This window comes from Hipposideros armiger, unplaced genomic scaffold, assembly GCF_001890085.2.
Source record: "Hipposideros armiger isolate ML-2016 unplaced genomic scaffold, ASM189008v1 scaffold_1184, whole genome shotgun sequence".
In the NCBI taxonomy this organism is placed as follows: domain Eukaryota; kingdom Metazoa; phylum Chordata; class Mammalia; order Chiroptera; family Hipposideridae; genus Hipposideros; species Hipposideros armiger.
The window spans coordinates 48,077-57,526 of record NW_017732534.1 but is presented as its reverse complement, the minus strand read 5'-3'; the positions used below and the strand labels follow the sequence as shown (position 1 = coordinate 57,526).

Genomic DNA, 9,450 nt, shown 5'->3' with positions numbered 1-9,450 from the left:
GAGAGAGAGAGAGAGAGAGAGAGAGAGATTGATTACAGAGCTTTGCAGCAACATATATGAAAAGACAAATGGCTTTTAGTAGAGACTAAACTCAGTATTGGTCAATATTCTGACAGGACTGCCTCCCCAAAGCTAATCCTACAGAATACACTAATTGAAATATTTAGTAGATGTTGAACCTTATTTTGGGTTCTTTTAAGAGTCTGTTAAAAGGTATACATATACTTGTGCAAACTCCACAAAATCTTGTACACATTTTCAAGTGGGTTTATAGATCTCTTGCAATTCCTCGAAATCAATATATGGACTGTTATGCGATCTAAGGACCCCAAATTAAGAATCTCATTTCTAGATAAGGGAAGAGAGTCTACATCCTGTGCTGGTCAGGCCACCTATGTATTTCTAGACAATTTCTAGAATTTCTACTTTGATAAATTGTGATGTGTTAGGAATAAAAAATGTCTGCTGATGAGATGAGTAGAAAATCTATATCATGAAGCGTGGTTGAAGGATATTTAGCTGGGCTGATGTTAGCTCACAGGTACCTTGGAGTGAATTAGAGAAAGTCCTGGTGATCAGGGGACAGGCTGAATTTCAGCCCCAACCTGCTCTATCCAGGCATAGGCTACTTAACAGTATGAAGTGGCTGTGCTGGTTAGCCAGGAAAAAAGGTTAAGGAAGGCCTGATAACTACATGCAATTATCTAAGCAGAGGTTGCAACCTAATAGATATTATATAATGCCAGATGTGCTCTATGGACATATTTTGTTTGGTTCATACAGTGCTTTCTAGAGTTATTGAAAACAGCCCTGAATTAGTTGAATGGCAGAAATCTTTTAGAGCTGAGTTGAAACTGCTGCTTTTGAATGGCGCATGGGCACTCCAATATGCCCCAGTTTCCACCACAAACTGGTAGTAGGCCACTGGTCAGCTTTTTTAAGTCTTGTCACTCTACTTAGTTATGTTACCTGCCTGGTCTCTAAATATTTGCCTTTGTGATTTCTGAGCTCAGGTACTGACAGAAAGTACACTTGTTCTATAAAGTCCCCAAGGAGTTGAACTAGAACTTGTAGGTGACAAGGAAACAAGTGTCAGGGTTAATACAGAAAAAAGATTCAGGACTATTTACAGAGATCAACTGGGCTCCCTGGGGAAGGAGTTAAGCACTAGAGGGAAAGTAAGTAATGGGAATTTTAAGAGAAATGAAAGTGGCTAGATCAGGGCAAATAAAAAGTTTAAATAACTATTTTTACTTTGTCCAGATCCTCTATTGTAATAGATTAATTATATCTAATAAATCTCTAGACAAAATTGAAAAAAAGAACAATTGAGTGACATTTATGGAGTATCTACTATATGTCAGGAATTTTATATGTGTATCATTTAGCCTCGCAATCTTGAAAGATAAACATTATTAACTCTATTTGTAGACTGAGAAAATGAAGAGAAGGGGGTGTGCCCAAAATTAGGGTGACGGAGCTCACAGTTTCAGGAAAGAATTGCATGTTCATTTGGTGGGATTCTGGAAAACAGGTTTAGGCAAGCGATTATGGGAAAGAGCACAAAATTTGAACTAAATGTTTTTTAAGGTTCCTTCCAATCCTAAAACACTATGGTTAACAGAAAGTATGATACACATCTACCCTCCTCTTTTCCCAATAACTTAAAATGGTTTTCCTTTGAATTTACTTTAACCTCCTCTTTCTTCTTTATGCCCTTTCAGTTCTGGTTTTATCAGAATTTGATTACACATGAAATCCTGGAATCTCTGAAAACCAACGCAAATGTTTTACACTTTAATCAAACTTTAGAGAGTCTTACACCCAAAATAAATTCCAAGACAATTTCCTAATGTGCTGATTACATAAAGTGTAGTCTGAATTAATATACCAATTATTTTCATTTCTGCTTGTGATCCAGTCTTTTCATGAGTTCAGGTGAGGGGGAAAAAAAGCAGGACACATGATAAAAGCAAAGTTGAAAGGTGAATTAATATTGAAATAGGCGATTAATATATCTAATCTAATTCAACTTCCAGCTCATCCCTTTGAAATAAATATTACCATTTTCATCTTGAAGATGAGGAATAGGTTTATAGAGGCTAAGTAATTGGCCAAGTTATAAAGCTAATAAATACCAGAGCTGAGATATTAATCAATGATTAGCTTCCTTTATTCTTTCTTTCACTTACTCATAAAACATTTATTGAGTGGTTTTATTGGGTTGTCAGAAAAGTCATGAAGCATTTTTGCAACGAAAAAGATAGAAAAAATATGTCATGACTTTTCCGACAACCCAATATTATATCAGGCACAGTTTAAAGTTCTGAAACTACAGCAGTGAACAATCAAAGTATCTGCTTTCATGGAGCTTATATTCTGGGGAAAAGATGGAGAAGGCCCATATACAAAGAGTAGAATAATACCAAACAATGGTACGTGCTATGAGTAAAATCTATGCAATGTGATAGTGATTTGAGGGAATGGTGCAAGATTAAATAATATGGTGAGGGAAAGACTATGGTCTTTCCAGCAGATCACACTGCTGCCCCTTCAAATAGCCTTTAGTTCTCTAAATCTACAGGCTAATGAGTTGGAGCTAATCAAGCAATGTAAATCAAAGGAGAACTTTGCACACCAGGAGAACTGTGTTAAACAATTGAAAAAAATATATTATTAAGAGATGTTGTCCTAAAGTGCTAAAATGGGTACAGTCTTGCCACCTCTACACTACATTCCCCTACAACAAATATCATTTTGGTCTTCCAAAAATATATCTGAAGAGACATAATGACTCTTTGGGCTGGCCATATCTGTGTATGAATCCTGTCATTTAAAAGCTTTATGCCTGGGATGGATAAATTTACTTGTCCAGGTATCAGTTTACTCATCTTTTAAATAGGGCATATACCTCTCAATCACCATTAGCCTAGGTAAGAAAATGTGCAAAGGACGTGATAGAGTGCTTTGGCATACAGGCAACTCACTAATGTTGGCTGTAATTTTGGAGCTTAATTGGAAAGAAGTGAGAGAGGAAGGGAAACTATAACTAATTAGTATGCATTTTGTGGTACTAGCAAGTGTTCTTAATCACCTATTCAACCCTCCCTCCAAAACCCAAACAAACCACAAAGGCTTCTATAGTCTTATATGTTTAAGCAATGCTGGATTAGAAAAGTTAAAGCAATATCTTTACCTAACTTAGTATATCTCAGAACCTTCCATACATTGTATGACTTGTGAATCTCTAAGGGAATAATATTAGTATGTACTGTTTCCCAAATATATCTGGCCTTTTAACTTGATGAAAAATCTGTTAATATCTCATGGAATTAACAGTTTGGAAAACACTACTTTAGAATATTTTTCTCTTTGAGGTTTGCTTTTGAGATCAAGCCTATGATTTGGACCTCATTAGTTCCACTGTCAAGCATCCAATCACTAATTTTTCTTAGCAAGTTGAATAGAAACAAGTAGCTGTTATAGAAAATGCAACTAACCTTAACTTCTGACATTACATAAAGTATGAACTGTAAAGACACATGTACATCTGTACGAATCTTACTTTTAGTTGCCTTTGTTTCATCATATATTAGAGTAAATTATATAAAGGATTGTTTTCCTTTTCAAGTTAAGGTCCAGAGCCCAAAAGTGGCTGCAATTTAAATATATACACTCTGCAACCACAAACACATTTGTAGATACAAATCAGATAATGTTAAGAGAAGAAAAACATTAAAGCCAAAATTGCCCTGTCCTTGACTGATCTTCAATAAAGTTAGCACTTTTTTGTCAGCTTTGTATATCCCCTTCAGTGTCTGGTAGTACCTTAATAAATATCTGCTGAACGAGTGAAAGAATACATTATTATGTTTTCCTGACCATCCTCTGAGCAGCTTCCCTGTTGCTGCATTTGTTTCCTTCAGAGTCCACAGCTTCCTCTACTAGGATAATTGCCCCATGAGGATGGGGCAGGTCTGTTTTATTTACCAATATAGATCTGAAGCTTTACAAACTGTCTACCATACAGTGGACTCCCAATAGATATTTGCTGAGTTACTGAAGTTGCTGTTTCGACTAACATAGAGCATGAAATAAGAATATCACAGCAGGAGTACTAAAGTGAATGTGATCAGCAATGTGACTTTTTAAATTGATCTGCTAGATTTTATGAGGTATTCTTTCAGAGAAGTGATTCCTAACCTTCATGTATAAAAACAACTATTACATAACAAACAAATTTATAAAACTTCATATAATTTTACTTTTAGCATTTTTTGATTGAAAAAATAGATAATGGCAACAAGTACTCAGAATTCAGTAACAATTTAGATGACTTTGGATTCATCATAATATTATCTATGTACTTCTGAAAAATGATAGCACCTGCTGTTTTGGGTAATCAAAATAGAGACTAGGTGTGTGGGCCCAGTAACCATCTCCATCCTACCATGCTCCCCCTCCCCCATCTACCTTCAGGAGATGATATGCATGGGAGCTTTCATTGTTTTGGCGGAAGGAGAAAAGGCTTGGGCTCAGATAGTAAGGGATGCATGGGGGTATAAGAAAGCAGATGGAGAGAATGATTTAATAGTTATCTATCTTTCAACCTGATAGATGTTCATTCCAAGAGATGGAAGCAGAAGAAACTGATTTTTTTTTTTGAGGCTTAAATAGAAGATCTATCTGGAGAAATTCTTTTTTTTGTTTGTTTGGTTTTTTTTGTTTGTAGTTGATCTGCAGTATGGGTACCTCTATACTGTGCCTTCCCTCTTATGCATACTCCACCCCGTGGAGACACATGACTCTCTCTTCTCCATTTCCTCTCCTCCCATTCTCCTTTGAGCCCATTCCAATCAGGTTTTTCTTCTCTCTACTTCAACAAAATTGTTCTCAGCAAAGTTATCAATGATTTCTACCTCTCAAAAAACAATGGTCAATTCTCAGCTCTCATATTAATCAAGCCATCAGTAGTACTTGACCCAGTTGATTTTTCCTTCTTTCAACACTCTGTTCACTTGGGTTCCACATAGCTCATTCTTGTGGCCACTTCTTCAGTCTCTCTGGCTAGCTCTTTTTCATCTTCTTGATATCTAAATCTTGGAGGGCCCAAAGCTCAGTCCTCAGACTTCTCTTAGATATCTACACTCTCTTTCTAGGTGTTTGCATCAAGTCCCATATCTTTAATATGATCTAGATATGGATTAATTAACAAATTTATAACTTCTGCCTCAAATTTTCCTGGGAACTCTAGACTCAACTACCCAACTGTCGACTGAGTTTCTCCACTTGTATGTCTAATAAATATCTCAAATGTAATATGTTTAGAGAAGAACTTTAATGCAATGGCTCCAGCTACAGATTCCAGTTTTACAACTCCATTTATACCACTGCTCTGTACAAAAATTCTAGAGTCATCCTTGATACCTCACTTATTCTCTCATCTCATATCCAATTCATCAGCAAATATTGGTGTATTACCACGAACATATAACCCAAATCCAATCACTCTTCCCCAATGCCACTGCTTCCACCATAATTTCAGCCACCATCATCACAGTTGGACTATTGAAACGTGTGCTGTTTGGTTTCCCAGCTTTGATCTTTGCAACTCTATAGTCTATTTTTTTAAGACTTTATTGGGGAATTAGAGGAGGGGAACAGCACTGGGGAATCGGGTGAAGGGGAACAGACAAATTGCTGTTGTTTTGTTCTTCAGTCTAGTTGTGGAAGATGTTGCTTCACTGGCCCAAGCTGGCACCATCATTGTGCTCTTCCCGGGCGAGGCACATCAGTCGCCGGCCTCTGGATGGTTGCTCATGCTGGCTGCCAGCTACACACGGTAGCTTATGGCAGCCCACTTCAGCAGGGGACTGAAGCCTATGCAGTTGCCGGCGACTCATGGCAGCCCAGCTCCAGGTTGAGCTGTTGTTCAGCATCTTAGCTGTAGAGGGCAGTGTCACTGGCCCTCATATGTGGGATCTAAACCGGGGCCCTCTGGCATCCCAAGCCAGTTCTTAACCAACATGCCACTCGGACAGCCCTATAGTCTCTTCTTTACCCACATGAGTGAGTCTTTAAAAACTTAAATCAGATATGTCCCTCTTTGTTCAGTACTCTCAATGACTTCTCATTCTACCTAGAGTGAAATGCAAATTCTTTATCAAGCTCTACAAGACTCACCATAATTTTGCATAGACAGAGACTAGATGACATAGAGTCTCTCTTACACTCTCCCCCGTTGTTCCGTCCATATTGGTGCCTATGTTGTTTTTGGAACTTGTTGAATATGTTCCTGCCTCAGGGCCTTTACATTGTTTCCCCTGCCTAAAATAAGCTTTCCCTCTATACTTATATAGATTGCACCCTCATTTGATTTAGATTTATGCCCAAACATAACTTTTATCAGATTAGGCTTTTCTTGCCCACTGTATATTTAGATATTTGCAACATATATATCCACAATATACAAAGTATTCCTACAAATCAGAAAGAAAAGGCATGAACAGACATTTCACAGAGGAAGAAAAATATAAATGAGCAACAAAAATATGATCTCATTAGTAACCAAAGAGATGAAAATTACGACCCCAATGAAATACTGCCAACCCACAATGGCAAGGACACTTAACTGAAAATAAGGTGGTATCATCTAGTAAAGCCAAGATAAGCTTATGTTACAATCATCAATTCTACATCGAGGTGTATATCATACCTACAGAAACCCTTGCACATGAGTACCAGGAAACGTGCAAAAATATTTACAGCTGCACTATATATGTAATATCCCTCAAAGAGGAAACAAATGCTTATCAATGTAAGAATGGATAAATGATAGACATTAATAGGATGGAATAATATAGTGCAGTAAAAATGAATAAATAAGAATAATACACATTAGAATGAAAGAAATTAAATATAATGTTTGGCAAATGAGGTCAAATTGAAGAAATATACATAACATATAATATCATTGCTATAAAGTGAAAAAAAAAACTTCAAAGCTAAGAAACAAGACTGAATCAGGAAGAAACAAAATCCGAAGAGTCTAGTAACTATGAACAAAATCAAATCAGTAATCAAAGAAACTTCCAACAAACTGAAGTCCTGAATCAGATGACTTCATAGGTGATTTTTAGCAAACATTCAAAGAAGAGGTAATACCTATTCTTCTCAATCTATTCCAAAAAACTGAAGAGGAAGGAAAACTCCCAAACTCATTTTACAAGGCCACCAGTACACTGATACCAAAAGCAGAAAAAGACACTACAAAAAAACCCCAAACAAACAACCCCCCCACCCCCACCCCCACATACACACAATTACAGGGAGATATCCCTGATAAACACAGATGCAAAAATCCTCAACAAAATATTAGCAAACTGAATTCAGCAATACATTAAAAATATTATACACCTCGATCAAGTGGGATTTATTCCTGGTATGCAAGTTTGGTTCAATATCCACCCCACACACATTTGGGTGGCATCACTGGGGGCACTGTCAACACCAGGTCAGCCATTCCCAGCCTGTGCACTGAAGGAGGCTCTTTTAGCAGCTGAGCCTTATGGGCAGCAGGCAGATAGCAACAGGTCTAGGGGTTCCCTGTGTTTTTCGCTAAGTTGCCCCAGGCCCGATATGGGTGGCAGCTTGCCTCGGTTCACAGCAAGGCCACCCCCACATGTCTCCAAGTTCAGCACAGGCAGCAGTCAACTACATATGGTTTGGTAGCTCCTATCAGGTAGCCCCAGGCTGATCACAGGCAAGAATGAAACTGGCCTGCATGGGAGTCCCTCCCAAGAGGCACCAGGAATGACACACCCAGAGGCCTCTCTTAGACCACACCAGAGCACTACCAGGTTAACCCCACAAGTGGCATACCCAAAACATGGTCTCAACAGGCACAAGAGCCCACTGAGGCAAACTCCGCAATGCTGGTCAGCCTCCACACAGCAGCTCATATACTTTGGGTGTAGCCAATTCTCATAGTCAGCCTGAGAGTAAATCTCACCCACTGACATGCCAAAATCAATCAAGGTCAATGAAAATAGGAGAGTACACATAACATATACAAACGACATTCTTGGGACACATGCACAGTTGATGAGGGAGATTGTGCTATTGGACCACACAAGACATCTGCTACATAAGGCCACCCAACAAAGACTGAGAGATATAGGAAATCTACCTAATACATAGAAGCAAACACAGAGAGGAAGCCAGAATGAGAAAACAAAGAAACATGTCCCAAATAAAAGAACAGGAGAAACCTCCAGAAAGAGAACTAAGTGAAATGGAGGTAACCTACCAGAGGCAGAATTAAAACACTGGTTATGAAAGTCCTTAAGGAACTTAATGAGAGCTTCAACAAAGAGATAGTAAGCATAAAGGACATAGAAACCATAAAAAAGAAACAATCAGAAATAAAGATTACAATAACTGAAATGAAGTCTATACAAGAAGGAAGCAACAGCAGATTAGATGAAGCAGAGGACTAAATCAGTGACTTAGAAGACAAGGTAGCAGAAAACACCCAATCAAAATAATAAAAATAAAAAATTAAAAAAAAATGAAGATAGTTTAAGGGACCTCTGGGACAGCATCAAGTGTTAACAGCATTTGCATCATTGTACCAGGAGAAGAGAGAGAGTAAGGAATTGAAAATCTACTTGAAGAAATAATGACTGAAAACTTTCCTAACCTGGTGAAGAAAATACACATACAAGCCCAGAAGTGTAGAGAGTCCCAAACAAGATGAACCCAAACTGGCCCACACCAAGACATGTTATAATTAAAATGGCAAGAGTTAAAGACAAAGAAAGAAACCTAAAAGCAGCAAGAGAAAGACAACTAGTTACTTACAAGGGAGCTCCCATAAGACTATCAGCTGATTTCTCAACAGAAATTTTGCAGGTCAGAAGGAAGTGTCAGGAAATATTCAAATTGATAAAAATTAAGGGCCTACAACCAAGACTACTCTACCCAGCAAGGCTATCATTTAAAATGGAAGGAGAGATAAAGAGTTTCTCAGACCAAAAAAAGCTAAAGGAATTTATTATCACCAAGCCAGTATTACAAAAAAAGTTACAGGAAATTTTTTAAGAAGGAGGAAAACAAAAGATCAAAAATATGAATAATAAAGTGGCAATAACTATGTACTTATCAAAAATCACTGTAAATGTAATGGATTAAATGTTTCAATCTAAAGACATAGGGTAGCTGAATGGATAAGAAAACAAGACCCATACATACACTGTCTACAAGAGACCTACCTCAGATTAAAAGGCACACATAAACTAAAAGTAAGGGGATGGAAAATGATATTTCACACAAATGGAAACAAAAAAAACCTGGAGGGCCGGCCGAGTGGTGCGATGGTTAAGAACTCGCTTGGGATGCCAGAGGGCCCCGGTTCGGATCCCACATATGAGGGCCAGTGACACTGCCCTC

At 37.9% G+C, this 9,450-nt stretch overlaps 1 protein-coding gene across 2 annotated transcripts in view; it reads right to left on the bottom strand.

The window, feature by feature from the left end:
* PGR (progesterone receptor) overlaps window positions 1–9,450 on the bottom strand; it is an 82,740-nt gene that overhangs the window by 28,496 nt on the left and 44,794 nt on the right. The window lies entirely within an intron of this gene.